This window comes from Electrophorus electricus, chromosome 16 (assembly GCF_041902795.1).
Source record: "Electrophorus electricus isolate QZ-2024a chromosome 16, ASM4190279v1, whole genome shotgun sequence".
Classification (NCBI taxonomy): domain Eukaryota; kingdom Metazoa; phylum Chordata; class Actinopteri; order Gymnotiformes; family Gymnotidae; genus Electrophorus; species Electrophorus electricus.
The window spans coordinates 14,029,486-14,045,565 of NC_137512.1; the positions used below are offsets into that span (position 1 = coordinate 14,029,486).

Genomic DNA, 16,080 nt, shown 5'->3' on the forward strand with positions numbered 1-16,080 from the left:
CCTTGCTTTAGCAATCATTACATTGCGAACCAGTTCACAACATGATCAAGAGACATGGGCCAGGATTTGACTTGTGACCTCTTTTCAACCAACAGACTCTGTCAACTTCAATTGCGTTACATCTGTGTACCACGGCTTAGCACAGCAGGTCAACAAAATTGAATCATACATGGACTCTATTAATCGCTGGCAGACAGCGGCTATATTTAGTCAGTGGAACAAAGGCATCCTTCTCGTTTGCAGTCTGCAGTCTGTGAGCAACACCGAAGCCAGACCATCAGAGGACAGGCAGCGAGACAGTCTCGCCAGTGCGCTTCTGAGCGCGCTGGTCTTGCCCTCCAAATCCTGCTAATAAGAATGCTGTTGCAGCCTGCCAGAAGATTAGCTTGCACAGATGCAGCTTTTAAAGCCGACATCCACCTCACACGCATACATGTGCAGTTTAATCCACATCCATATGAAAGTAATCACGCAAAGTCGACCCTTTTGATGGCTGCATCATCCCCCTTTTATGATGTGACATTATCTCATGCTGGCTTTTTGCATCCGGGATGTGATGAATTGGAGTGCGCCAGCATCTGCACTGACTGAGAATTTATGGCCCTGCCTCTCGGTATTTTGTGAGGAAGAAAAGAGATGCCGAGAGCCACCCAATCTGTAGTGAGAGGCAACATATGAATAAAAAACATCACAATTACACCTTCTGAGACACGAGGCACCTTGACAGAGAGAGAAAGGCGGAGAGGGCGGGAGGGAGAAGGAGGACTGTGGGAAGGCTGGACTTGCCCCGACCGCTGGTATCATGTCACAGGAAATAACCATCAGCTGTTTCATTTGAGCAAAGCTGATGTGGAAAAGATCCAATCACACAAAAGATGGGGCACGATGTACTGTACGGCGAAGGCTGAATGCGGGATAACTGTCTTAACAAAGAAAGCAAAGCCTATGCTGGTTATAGTTTGTTACAGTCCCACAATGTTTTTAAAAAAAATCATTGTTCAAATGTGTTGTTTTTCTTTTTTTCTTTTTATTAGTTAAAAAGTCAACACAATCTCCAAAGGTTATGAAGTCTCCTGATAACATTTAGAAATTCACCATTCACTAACCAATACCAACCATCTATCCAACATTGCCAACAATGTAAAACATGTGATCCCAAAGGTTGCCTCAGAGTCTGTCTATGAATCTATCTGTGCAACTTTGTATCTGTATCTCTCTCTATATGACCAAACACCTCAGCACTCTTCTCAAAGCATTCATTACTTTTTTTTCTAGTAATGGGTGAGAAAGTCCCTGCCATCTAGGCTTGGGGAATGTATACCTAAATGGCATATGATGATATCTACAGGGAAACATTGTGATGAACAATGACATAATAGGTAGGGAGCAGGGTGTTAGTTGTAGTCTTACAAAAGTACTACGCATTTTTATATGCGTTCTTTTACAATTTTTTTCAATGTCTGTTAAATTAATACATGAATGTGATTACTATTAATTATGTTAGCCATTGCAAAAAAAAAACCATTTCAATCACTTAAAATTGGTGTGTCCTGTGTTTAAATTAAAGCCGTTAATAAAGCATTTCTTACATTTATTAGGCAATATTTTTTATGTAAATGTATGCTCATGCAGAAAAAAAAAAACATTTATCTCCACTGCCTGAAATGATTTTGGTAGATATTCATTCTACAAAATCAAAGCATTATTGTAAGTATTATGTTTAAAAGACTAGATGAATGAATTAAGGTAAGTGATATTGGAATTATAGTGTGCAGACCCCACTGTTGGTGTTTACGTATGAGTTGGTGGGGGGGTCACGACTGTGGCCCAACATTGTGATAACTGACATCCAGCAATGTTGGACGATCACATTGTTCATCAGCCCAACATAGCCCAGCCCATCATTACCATTCAGGCAATTTCTGAGGGAAAAACGTGGCACATGGTCCTCAGAACTCAAATCAGGCTTTTGCTGGGTGTATGCTCAGCAATGAATACAATGAATATTCAACATCAAAGTCACTTACTTCAGGTCAGAAATTATCTCTGTGAAGGCTCCAAAATCCCTGCTAAAAGCTTAGTTGTGTATAATAATCCCAGATCTACCAAAATCTAAAGAACTCAGTGGCTCTAACAGTGTGTGATGGCCCTAGCTCCACAACGAGAGCCATGACAGGCAAGACTGGGTGCACAAGCACTTCTCCGGCATTAAATCACTAGACACACTAAAAACGCTCCAGTCAGTTTTGTCTCTTGTATGTTATACATATACACAATTGTTTATGATACGCACTTGTACTGTCCAGGTTATTTTCACACTGGTATTACCTAATTCAGTTACTATAGTTGTTGTTTTAATTATATGCCAAGAATTGCATTTTTGATATCAGAAAAAAAAAACACAGAATAACCAAGAATGACATATACTAACTACTAATACATTTTTGATGATAAAGCCTATAAGGTTGCATTGATTACAGCTCATCCATCAAACATAGCATATGATGTCTTTATCATGGTTGGCTGAAGATTGGCCATGCTAAAGTCACCACCCACTTTGACACTGGCTATGTAGTAGGGGTGAAATAAATGGAAAGGCAGTGGGCAGAGCCTTGCGGGACACTACATGTGAACACTGGGTCATCAGCTGCAGCTGTGGCATCTCTAGTAGATCTGGAGAGAGCTGTGTAAGTGTTGTGCACATGCCATCCATCTTTTGGCATCATGTGACACCATAGCATGTGTCCAGGTACGCTTTTCATCACAGGCCGACAAGCTTCTGCCATCCCAGGTGCACTACTTTTTTGTGCACAGGGGCTTGGGTGTCATTGCAAACTTATGGGTATAAGTCGCGTTGCCAGGATATAGAAGGATTTAGATGACAGCACAGTTTGAATATGCAGTATAGAATGCCATGCAATGCATTGCTGAGAGTGACCAAAAAGCCACATTAAAATTTGACTCCAGAAGATGGAAACTGACCATCAATATGAAAAAAGGAAGAGAAAGATGTAGGATATTGCAAAATATATATATATATTAAAATTCCACAACAAACAAAAACAGCAACAATCTAACATCATATTTTGCAGTGTGCATGTAGAAATAGTGTGTCCATTTCACCTTGTCTATTTCCATGTGGTGCAGGGAACCAGCGTAATCGAACACTACATGCACTTTGAACTAGACCATGTGAAGCAGTCATGGAAATGAGGAGAGAAGCCAGAAAGATACGGGTTGCTTAACTCTGTGTCATCTTCTTTGCCATTCTAATATTGTAGTGATTAGAACAAAATATATAATACTATTTACAGAAAACTATATATTGATTACAGAAATAAAGAAGAACTATGGACCACAAAAATGTTTTAAAATGAATCCAAAATCAATCAAAAGTAAACAGCTGTAAAGCAGTACTATTTTGGGCGAATGTACAAATCACACGCTAAACAGGTTAACCAAAAAAAAATATTTTTGTAAAATTTTACACCTCATTTTTGTCAGTTCATGTTTGTGTGTTAGGTTATGTTTATGGAATAATATTCACACAGATGGTAGGAATTCAAAGGAACATGAAGGCGGTAGGTTCCAAATCAGCCTGGGTTTACTTAGAGCCCATGGAATACAAAGCAGCTGCTAAGAAGTCTCATCTAGTTTTCAAGAAGAATCCAGGAAATTTCATATGATCTATTTTTTGAACTACATTTTCTTTCCAGCTCATCAAGCACAAACCTAACAATATTTCCTCACAAGTACTCTTGCTTTATATGATGTAAAAGGTTTCATACTCAACCTAGAGCTATCATAAATAGCCTTAGATGGAAACAGAACTGCACAGCCCTAGGAAAAAGACGTCATCATGTCAGTTTTATATATATAATATTTATTTATATTTATTTATATTTTTTTTCGAACCACGATTCAGCAATCGAACCACGAGACGAGTGTGAACGACCATCTCTCTACCACCTGGACAATGGATTTCAACCATGCGAAAAAGTACCAGCTCGATCCCTACACTTTCCGAATGTGTAAAAAGATGCAATTAATTGCTAAATTCAGCCAGTACTACTTTCCATAACGGGTACCAATTCCTCCACACAGACCTGCGTTTCACACCTGGACAGGCCTGTAATCACCCGAGCGAAAACAGCGAGGCTAACGTCTACCTGGACTGGCAGCCTACATGGCGTATAGCCCTCTCCGCAGTCCCTCGTCTCTACGATTGAACATGCAACGTGCACGTAGGCTGCAGGTACGAAACAGAATCGCTTCTGGTAGCGTTTCTACCAGATCGGAGCCCTTCGCTATTTCTGTTATTTGCACAGATCCTCACCTGGAGACACTAGTTTTTCGAGGGGCATGGTTAAAAACGTAATACACAGACATACAATTTGTTTACGGCAAACTGATAGGTCCCGTACCTCCGGGTATACTGAAGTGTGAAACAGCGTAGCATGATCACAGAGTCCAGGCAGCGTCGTTAAAATTCAAGAGTGTGCTTCCACAACTTGGCATCAAGAAAACTTTAATGCCAAAGGAAGAAATTGCTGTGATTACCAAGAGATATATAGCCTATAAACAGAGAGTCTGTTCTCACTCAGTGTCAGACCAAATGATAGATTAAGCTGCACAGATCAAAGCCGCGACAGCCACGACGTGTTTAGAAGCTGCTGTGACTGCGAGCTGACTTAACTCTAGCTAAGAAGCCAAATATCAAAAACGACTCGGCTCCCCCTCTGGAGTCGTACAATCCCAGATCTCTACCTCATCAACCTGCCGTGCGCCCGCGTCCACTGGCGGCCTTCGCGCCTGAGGCTGAGAAAACGCTGATTTCAGCAGGCTGCCACTCACAAGCCCCTGATTACGTTGTTCTCGCCAGCCAGTCCGTACAGAAGGGTGGTGGGCCAGGGAGAGTACACACCGCAAACACTTTCTAACCATCGCTGCGAAGTTCTTCATTCTCAGGTAGCTTTTCTGCCCTGCAGGGAACCACGACTCAGTACAGGATAAACACAAAACCCATCCGAAATAATAGTGAAATATTCCAATTCAATGAAAAATGGCACAATTTCCATTATTCATTCAACCGTTGTAAACCAGAGTCATGTATTCTTGTATAATTTCTCAAATCTTTGCAGTTTATATAAAAAAGAAAAGTTATCTAGATTGCTTATTTATAAACTTTCATATGGAATTATGAATCAGTACAAAAATAATTTTCTTTCACCTGAGACTAAGTTCTGACATCTAATGTTGGAAGCAATGAGTGTAGAAAACACTCATGAAGCTATACATATAATAAAAAGAAAGGGTCTGTTCGAACCCACTAGTCCAGTTGTGCTGCTGCCCTTCTCTGTATATGGCTGCACATTTTAGCTGTGGATCTTAGTGAAGTGTGTCACACAAATGTCAGTGCTGATGTGAAAACAGGCTTTGACTGACTAAAAAAGCACACATAATTTAAAATTATTTTAAATTTATTTTTAAAATAAATTTTAAAAAGATGTACCTGTATCCATATATATGTATGGTCAGAGTCTATAGGCTTTTGACCCTCAATTTCAAAAATAAATTTTAAGTTACCAGGTCTGTAAATAACATTCTATCAGAAATCTATATGTAGAATTAAATGACCTATAAATTTGTCTTAATTAAATTCAGTTCACATTTAAGGCTACTATAAATACATGTTAAAGCTAATTAATATTTGGTCTGTTCTGGGGCATTCACTGGACAATAAGTGGTATTAAATAATGTAAAGAAAATTGGGGCTCAAATTATACTTGCTCATTCATCTTACAATTGGCTTTGTCAACACCAAAGAAACTATCTAATTACATCTTCTGTAGACAGCAGCTTTTAAAAATCTGGACATACACAGCCTTCTAAAAAGGATATTCCTCTCAGCTCACATGAATTCTGGGTTAGAAAATATTCACATTCACTGAAGATCTGTTTGGTTCTTGTGAAAGAGCAATTTTATCCTTGTGTCTTTCACACTCAGTGAAATGTACTAATCCTGTCATACAGGACAGATGAAAACTGTTGCTGACACAAGTTCTGGGAGAAGTTGGGAGACTGATTTGAGAATCACCATGATCTCCAGTATTGTAATAGTAAACCTCAAGTGGCAAAACTGCCAGAAGCCTACTTTTGCAGTCCCTGTGTTTCCCCAAACAAGCTACTTTTCAAGAGAGTGGAAACTTTATACTTTGGGACAAACCATCATAAAACAAAGTTGTGTTCGAAATTAACACAAAGCCTCTTGTATATTTTTGCAGACCTTTAATTGGTTGTAGTTTAATAATGGTGTTTAAAAGATGCTGCAGTAGGCTAAATTACACATTGATAACAATGAAAATAAAAATAATTACAATAAGTTTTTAATATTATATCATTTACTATAAATATTGACCAGTGAATGCAATTTTGGATGCAGAACAGTAGAATTCTGAACATTTGCAAACACACTTGTACCAGCTAAGTCAGAAAGTGTCAGTCCTTTCTGACTGGTAAAATTAAGGTAACAATAATCCACCACAACTACAATGGATCGGTAGTTAATTATTTCGACATGTATTGCCAAGCTGTGTGCTTTAACGTCACAGCCAATTTATGTCCCAGTGCGTTTGGAAAGAAACAAAAATTGATTTCTTTCCTCCAAAGTCGTCGGGTGACTTGATTAATACCTGATTCCATTCGGAGCTACAGGTCCCAGCAGATAAAACTCTGCAGTGCCAGCACTTCATCAAGGAGATTCACCACTGTGTATACAAGGTTAGTAACTGTTTATTGTATTCTTTGGATTGGAGAGCCTCTAACATGAAATGACAAAGCAGGACTAATTTCACACCTAAGAGGGAGTCAGGCCAGAGTCCTCTAATATCGCTGTATCTAATAGTCTTTTTTTTTTTTTTGTTATTGTTGCTGATTGCCTTTATTTATTCTTTCATTATAGCACCATTGTGGGTTGTAGTGTCCTCTTCTGGTGCTATCATTATGATCCTTATTACATTTGTGAGATTGTTCGCCCCTGTTCTTTACTTTGGTTGTTATCCTCATCAGAGCCCAGGGCTCAAACACATTTGCTGTGCTCCATTGCTGTCCACTGAAAAGCAGGACTATATCTGTAGCCTACTACAATACGGTATGATGCATCAACAGGAAAAAGGCTCATCTCACAGTGTACAGCATACTCAGTGAGGTGTAGCAAGCAAACAAATCCCTGCTATTTGAGCTCAGCACATAGCCCAGACTCACTCTGAGGGATATTCATTCATATCCAGTCAATCCTGCCAAAAAGGTGGGCTACACTCATGTGTCAAAGCTTGATTACTCCTTCTTAATGTACTGATAAAAGAAAATAAATTGGATTTTTTTCCCCTCCTCATACCAATTTTGGACCAATCCATCTCCAGATCATCTATGACTCCATACACCACCTCCCTTCCACCCCAAGTCCACAAATGAATAGATTATGCGATCCTAATGGCACCATGAACCATGTGAACAACAAGCCATCCATTCGCTTCATAACTCCAGGATGAAAAGGAGATGTATGCTTTAGAGTACTGGAGCACTTGTTCCACAGCGCACAGCCCTGTCTTAATACTCTGGAGGGAAGATGGCATTCCTGGAGTGCTCAGGAGTCATCCATAGTTTCAGTGCCTAAACTTGCTAAAGCAGATAAGTAATTGTGGGTTTTTTCCCCACTGTGTTCATAAAACAGCAGTTTGAGGGTGGCCTGCAGGAGGAGCATTTAAACTGCACAAGCAAGCAGTCCCCTGGGCACTTGGGGTGGGGTTTGGGGGGGCAGGGGCAATGGGTGATGATTGCAGGTGAACTGTGGGTGACAGGTGACAGGTGACATGCCTGGCTATTCTCCTGGAATGGAGGGCTGGCACCGAGCCTGGCGTTGGGTGACACATAGGCGTGATAAGATTCCTGAGTCACGGGGGAAGTAATCCCATCCAGAAATGGCTGCGAGCACCGCATCACCACTCCAACAAACATCATTTGATGCACTCCACGTGGCCCCCATCTGCTCAGGCAGTGCACACAAATTTCATGCAGTGCATTATTTTAAGACCAGTTCTCAAGCAAGTACAAATCAATAGGGCTAGAGAGCACGCAGAGCCACAGGGCACAGTTCATAAAATGAGAAATCATAAATAATGCAGGACGGGGTAACAAAAAGTGGTCTTATTGTGAGATGGGAACATACAAAAGGGAGGGGAAAAAGAGAAATGCCAGGGGTATGTGAGAATGCTCAGCATTTTACCCAACTTAGCTTATTCAATAATTCATTGCCAAGGATACTATATTCAGATGATGAAAGTTACTGACATTAATCACACATACTGGGCATTGGCACTGTTAGTGCCAGCACAGTGTGTGTGTGTGTGTGTGTGTGTGTGTGTGTGTGTGTGTGTGTGTGTGTGTGTGTGTGTATATATATATATATATATATATATATATATATATATATATATATATATATATATATATATAAAAAGCAATGCAGTAAACTTTATGCATTGAAACAGATCAAGCAGTTTTTTTGTCTTTAAGAGGAATGGGCTGAAAACAACATCACTGGTCAAACTCAATGCAAATCAACTGCATAGCAACAATAAAGGACTGCAGAATAAAAATGCTGCAGTTGAATCAGGCAGGGGGAACAGTTGCATTCTGAAGTTGAAAACACACACATGAGAATCAACAGCCATGACCCCCTGAAGTTAATGGCATTCATTACAGCAGCAGTGCATGGAGTGGGTTTCATTTAAAGCCAACTGTAATGACAGCTAGGCTGGAACCCTAGGTTGCATCCTTTTTAGTGATGAAAGTGCACCACGTACAAAAAAAATCAAAAAGAAAAAAATCCAAGTTCAATCACATGATAATTGTGAATGGCACAGTTGTTATTACAACACCAATTATATAGTTATTTTCATCTGAGGGATGCCAATTATTTTTAGCAAATATCAGATCGGCAGGTAGCAACAGGCTCTTCCATTAAAGGCACAGCGGACGAAGTGGCAAGCTGCTTCTGCTTAATAACACCACAATCGTGCACTTTAGTGTGCCTTTAATAACAGCTCTGATGCCCAACTCATTCAACAAGGAGCTCCTCCTATAATACAGCCTCTGAACCAGGTGAAACCAGTTTCCCCCATATGTACTTCCAAAAAGATTTTGGTAAATTCATCTTGTGTTATCTCTCATGATATTATTCAGTATCAACATCACATTATCAACTAAAATGACTGTAACTAATGATTATTTTGATAATCAATTAATCTGCTGATTGCTGCTGCAATTAGTTAATCAGGTTGAAGAGATGAATGAAGAAGAGATAAGTTGAAAAATATATCTTCAGTTATTATACTAGGCAAAGTCCACTTAAATAAATTTGAATATTCAACCTATAATCATATGCAAAAAATATAATGATTATAATCTAGAACATAAAAATCATTAGCACATACAGAATTATAGAATAACAAGGTTTCTCATATCACATCCTTTCACAACTATTAGTCCTCAACATCACCCTTTTCAAAGTGTTACAGAGCAATGCTTCAGAATGACAAAACACAGATAACTATGAGGTTGGTTCTGTGAGCTTCTTTCTCTTCATCTTCTCACACACCACTGTGATGCTCCTGAATGCAAGTTCATAAAACAAAATCACACACACACACACACACACACACACACACACACACACACACACACACACACACACACACACACACACACACACAAAGAAAAAAAAAAAAAAGAAAACTTGGATGTTAAATGCTACTGTAATTTAGAAGACTGCCATCATGCACGCTTTTCCACTGGTATAAAGTGTGCCTCCTTTCAAATGTTTTTCTTCATTCACTGAAATAACATTGTTAGCTATGCACTTGCCTAACTGATAAATTTCCAAAACAAAATTTGTATTGTCAATGTTATCAGTGTCATGAATTCATTTTTGAAACTCTTAATGCAAATATAAAGGTTCCCGGTTGTTCATGATCAAAGTTTCTGGTTGAGTCGCACTTTGTTGCCCTCTCTTTTCTTTGTCGTGTTCTGACAGGTTAGTGACTCTCTGGAAACATGCTGATTTCCTGTGGTGTGGTGATTCCTGTTATTTACTAGTTTTGTCATAAAGCAGGCAGCTTGTAGAAAATGATTCTTTTTTTTTTTTTCTTTTTTTTTTTTTTACCATCTTTGTAGTAAAGCACACAGGTTGTAGAAAGGGATTAGTTTTATAACACAGCACAAACATGGGTGAAAATGAATATAACTGGACCACTGTGGTGTGCTGAGTTTTAATGGCCAGGACAAGGCCAGTACTTCTCACCATGGCCTTGTCCTGTGGTGAAATGTCTCCGTATCGACCAGGGGCATTGGATTGTACCAAGCCCCAGGGTGAAGGCAACTCTACACTGGCTAGCAGGCAGCTGTGCTACTGCTGTCCTGGGAAACATTGCATGCAGGCCCAGGTTGTGCTCTGCTGGATGGGGGAGAGGCAGTGTCGTGGAGAGTTGCTGCAAAGAAGCCCTCTGCTGTAATTCTAATGGAGAGCCCAGCATAAATGCCCTCTCATTTTTCACTTCTCCTGGAGGAGACTTTTTCTCCACCATGTAATGAATCACAGCTTATATATTTGTTATTTAATAATTAATAAAGTATCTCAAATTTTTTGCCATAAAAAAAGCGAAAGAAACAACAACCAAATAACAAACCCTTTAAGAAGCAAAGGAATTCTGCCAGCCATGCCGAGGCCTCTGACAGGCGCCTCCTCCTGCTCCAGGAGCGCTGTCCGATGCCCCACTTTAGACTGTCTCCTATTGGATAAAGACCAGGGAAGTGTCAACCACTCACTCAAGGCAGCTGTGACGCCCGAGGGGTTGGCGCTGTGCGGCATGCACGAGGCGCTAGTTCGTCCCGCTGTGGGAGAGGAACTGACAGCCAAGAGGCTGCGTATCAGCGACAGAAGCCTTCGGAACCCTGAGAACACCTCCACACGAACTCCTGCCTTCCTCTGGCAACATCTGTAAGAGCCATTTTCACGAACACCACTACCGGGGTTAGCCCTGTTTGGCAACAAACACCGACGCGGCAGTTATTAAAGCGCACCCGCATTCCCGCAATCGAGTACAACACACAGTAATTATGTGAAGATGAAAGATGCAAAGTAGTACTGGATGCTTACAGCTGGTAGCGCCACGCTGCTCTGAGATGCAAGTGGAAACGACGTTATTGTCACGGATGGGACGGTTTGTCTGCACGTGCATGTTTTACGTTTATCACGAACAGCCCGCGCTGTAATGCGCGGTGATAAAAACAGCATGCATGCAATATTCATTGATTTACACGAAACAGTGCTGCAGCACTGGCATGCTCTCGCTGGGATGTTTCCATTAAGCCTCCGAACTTTGCCAATAAAATGCCTTCTGATTCCTTTCGCTAGTAGACTGTATCTTGCTCGCATATGCAGCGTTCTATTTTTCAGGCTGCTCCTCCTCAGAATAATATGAAAATTCAGCGCGAGAGTGGATGAGTAGGTGGCATACAGTACACAAGCACAGATGCTCATCTATTAATCACGAATAGCTGCAACAGATTGCCTAGCTTTTTATTAGCTCAATTAATTCAGGGGACTGGAGATTAGGGACGACCAGCTATGCCACCTCTTTCCCCACAAAAACAAAGGCATCAGGAAGGATGGGACTGGCCCCATCTTGATTAATGTGGCCACTCTACACTAAAGGACGTGTTCACAGGTTATGGTGCGACAACACCATTTGCCACGGATGGGGGGTGTTCTCAGTGAGACAAGCACTATCCTCCCAAAATGAGCACAAAATGTGAGTGAATATGAGGAACCTACAGAGCAAATGGACGGGGTCTCACAAGAATGATGGGGAAATGAGTAGGCCTTCCGCTTAGGTACAAAGCACTGGCAGAAGTGACAAAAAGGGGTGTAATCGTGCTTTTTTTCCTATTCCTCCCAAGTACAACAGTCCAACCACAGAATGAAGGATCTGTCAGAGCAGATAGTGTCTGATTCAAAGAGCACCATTTAGAAAAGGTCTGACAGCCTGATGCAAATGGTACAAGAGTTAACATCCAATGCCTGTACACTATGTGAGAGGGAAAGGCCACAATAGGAGAGGTGAGCTTCTTCTGGCTCACTGTTCCACTCAGATTAATACAAAGGAACGGTATATGCAGTCCCAAACCATAACCAAACATAAACGTTATGTCTTACAGGGACTCAGAAATTTGTAGTTTGTTCAAAGATAAATTTAAAACATTTAAAACAGTCAAACACAATGATCCAACTGAAAATGGGATGAGATTTTTCTACAGCACTGGATAGACAACTAGACATTTAATCATTATAGAAAAAAGAAAGCTCTGTCTGTTAAAAGTAATATCTGTCTAAATAAGGTTCACAAGGTATGTTTTTTAAGCAAAGAGTGGCGGGTGTACTGACTTAAACAATATTTTGACACAGCTGTCAACCTTGTATGTCACAGACCAAACTTAATCTAAATCGTATGTGCAGTGACATAAAACAATGGCGAAACTTGTTGTACCTTGTTGCTCAAATAGTTTTATGTGATAGGAGGATGTTTTATCGATTAAAATTGGGGGAGTTAGGTCCTCGGAGTCTTTCCATGAATGCTTTCCAATATATGATTTTATATGTATCATAAGCAGGCCTATAAAGTCAATCAGACCGAATCAGTGTGACCGTGACCTAAGCCGCGCGCTTCTGTTTGACAAGTGTGTTGACACAGATAGTCTACAATTTTCCTGCGCCGACATCGTAACATGCGGGTTGACCTGAAAATGTGGACCAGTGATGGGATATACTCGTCCAGGTCAGGTTTATACAGCGTTGTGTAAGTTAAGATAGGAATGAGTCATGAAATGATTTTTGACAATACGCGGAGCGTTTAGCCACTGTCGCGGACATCTTAAGATATATTTTCCCATGAGGAATACTTTTTACCCTGACAGGTGAAGTAAAATGTGAATATCATCAGAGCCGCCGTCCGCACTCGGTCTGCTTAAATTCATTGAGTAAATTGCTAGTTGTGCGGTCGTTTAACACAGCGATCTTAGCGAGACATCCTTTGGACTTCATGCATGTGGAGTGTATTTATATGTCAGTGTATGAATGAGTATCCTGTGGGCACAGATGAGTATAACATGTTTCTACACATGCTACACTTGTGCTTTGCCCGTAATGTAACCTAACACTAAGACCAAACGAAAGTGTACTGAAACAGCTGGTATTACCTTTTTCGATTTGATGCCATAACAGGTTAGTCCCATTCCATTTGGTCCACACTGGCTTACTTCTAATCACCATATAAAATCCCTGTTAGCTTTAATGTTTTCAGTTATCCCTTCAGAACGGTGGCGCAAGAGGTCTATCTACCAAGCTAGCATCATCAGATAGCGTCAGATAGGGTTTGACACGCAGCACAGGAACTGAGCAAGTGGCACTTCGTTAGAGAAGAGAAGGGGCATGCATTCGCGAGATATCCCCTCTTCCCGGGAGCCACGGATAAACCTCAAATCTTCGCAGAGCCTGCTGTCGCGGAGACAACCTCTCATACTCGCTATATCAGCATCTCTGGAATATACCACAGCCGAAACGAAGGGGGAGTGGTATCCATTTGGATTACGTGCACAAGCATCCTCTGGATTTGTTTTAATGGTAGGTATATTGAGTAGTTTGAGCTCTTATGAATGCAGATAAATATTTGTGGTAGTTTAATTATATATATATATATATATATATATATATATATATATATATATATATATATATATATATATATATATATATATATATATATATATATATATATATATATATATATATATATATACCACCATGACTGTGGAATTCAGTGCATGTCCTAGTACTCTAACAACAATTACTTAAGATTGACCTCATGAAGCTACAGGCCATTTCAAGGTCTTTCACTCTGCCCCAATATGTTTAAAGTATTTTTTCTCATAGATACCACACAAGTGGAGTACCCCTGAGCAATATTAAAACTCATGTCCAATAATTAGCATGCCCTCTCCCTAATCACAGTAATCACCGTCGATATCATCATCATTATCATCATTTTTTTGTGCTGACATACTTTCTGTTGTGGAACTGGATTGCATATTATGGGGCACTAATGAACAAGGTGTCTCTTTTGAAAAAAGGATGAGAGGCAAGCTATGTTATAGAGAATGTAGTATGCCTGATGTTTGCTATAACAGCAAGAGTGAAAACATCTGTATCTGCATTGCCTTTGATGTTTTCTCACAGAAACAAAATATCTATATTTTATAATGAATCCCTGGAGATATGCACTGGTTTTGAAGGGTCTGATGCTGTGGTTATGTTCATTCTCCCTTGTCCATGGGTCAGAAAATGTAATTTACAATGAGCTACAGTTCAATGTAACATTTAAAATTGACACATTTTGATTTATTTTCAAATCACAATGGATAATTTTGTTTTTTGTTAAAACTCAGTGATTGTATCAGCTCAAATGGTTTATTAAAAACAATTAAATAGATGCATGCTCTCCTGACTAAATTTATCTCTTGGTGGTACATTTATTTCCACAAGTTCCTAAACTAAATCAATTATGAACCACTCTCCTTTTCCATAAAATGCTGGAACTCATTAGTGGAGTTTACTGATGAGATATTGTTTATAATAGCAGCATGGCTCAGATCTGAAGTTGTAGTTGTTCTTTGGAATAAAGCCTGAGAAAAGAGAACTGGAGGTAGAACTCAAGATATTGGTCTTGGAATTGTGTGTAGCAGTTTTTGTCAGGCATTTTTAGTGCCAATAAAATATCATCAATAGATCTTTTAATCTTTCATGAAATTACTTTGAGCCCTAAAAGTAAAACAGAAAGCAGTGAGAGTACAATTAAGTGTTGACCTAAATGAAACTAGTTAGTTTAGTAAAATGACTGAGTGTAATATGTATAATTGTGTGTGTATGTGTGCGGGGGGTTACAAACATTTTTTACTTTAATTTATTACGTAATATGTGTGGTTTACATATATTTCAACAGAAGAAATCTTAGGTACTTTATTTGAAATATTTTCAGTATCTGTATCATATAAATACATTTGTGTTATGGGTATTTACTCTACATAACTATTGTATTGGGTTTTTGAATTACTTAGGTGGACCACATCTTAGAGCTCAGCCAACAGGCTTGCAGTGCAGCCCAAGGGGACACTATGTGGATCAATGGACTCACTCAGTCCTTAGACCTACCAGCTATGTGAATCAAATCGTGAAGGTCCAAAGTCCAAATTCTGTTGAATTTATCATAGCTTAAGGGAATGGAACTGACAGGGTCAAGCTGAAACAGACAGTATAAAGGTAAGTAGAAGTCAGTGTGTGATTGATGGCTCAGATGCATGATGATGGCTTATTCATTTAAACAAAGCATTCTGTCCCATTGCTCAGTGACCCCTTTGACCAGCTGTAAAATGCACTACATGTAAAATACATTGTAATTATGAATATTGATATTAAACATTCATATCACAAAAGCCAACATGTAAATCCAGAGCCATTGGACACTATTGTTAAAATCCCTTATTGATAAAGAACATTGAGGGAAGGCTTAAAGTGACAATGTAATACGTTGAACGTGGGGATAATTCTCCCATGCAGTCCACGTAGTTCCATTGATTTATCCATTTCTCCAAGCAATGTGCAAATTGACATCCTCCATAAGCTTATTTACTATGAGAGGACAACAGTGTCATGGTGTATATTGTGAAGCAGAAGACTTGTACAAAAATATGGATAAGCAGCTGATCCCAAGTGACACAAAGGGATTTGTACTGCTTGCATTAGTTGTCTTCTGAATCTGGAGGGCATGTTAAGTTCCCATTTATGCTCCTAAACATCTCCTATGGACCACACAGTATCAATCTTATGAGATGCTCTAATCATTTGTTTCAGTATGAATTGAAATGTAATTGTATAATTATAATATGAATGCATCCAAAATGGTTACAATC

At 39.6% G+C, this 16,080-nt stretch overlaps 1 protein-coding gene across 3 annotated transcripts in view; it reads right to left on the reverse strand.

Annotated features, from left to right (window-relative positions):
* LOC113574197 (teneurin-1-like) overlaps positions 1-13,707 on the reverse strand; it is a 140,583-nt gene extending 126,876 nt beyond the window's left edge. For all 3 annotated transcript variants that reach the window (XM_035532295.2, XM_027004950.3, XM_081698983.1), the window contains exon 1: positions 13,315-13,707. The gene's annotated coding sequence lies outside the window, so the exon portion shown is untranslated. The remainder of the gene's footprint in view (positions 1-13,314) is intronic.
* Between the last annotated feature and the right edge of the window lie 2,373 nt (positions 13,708-16,080).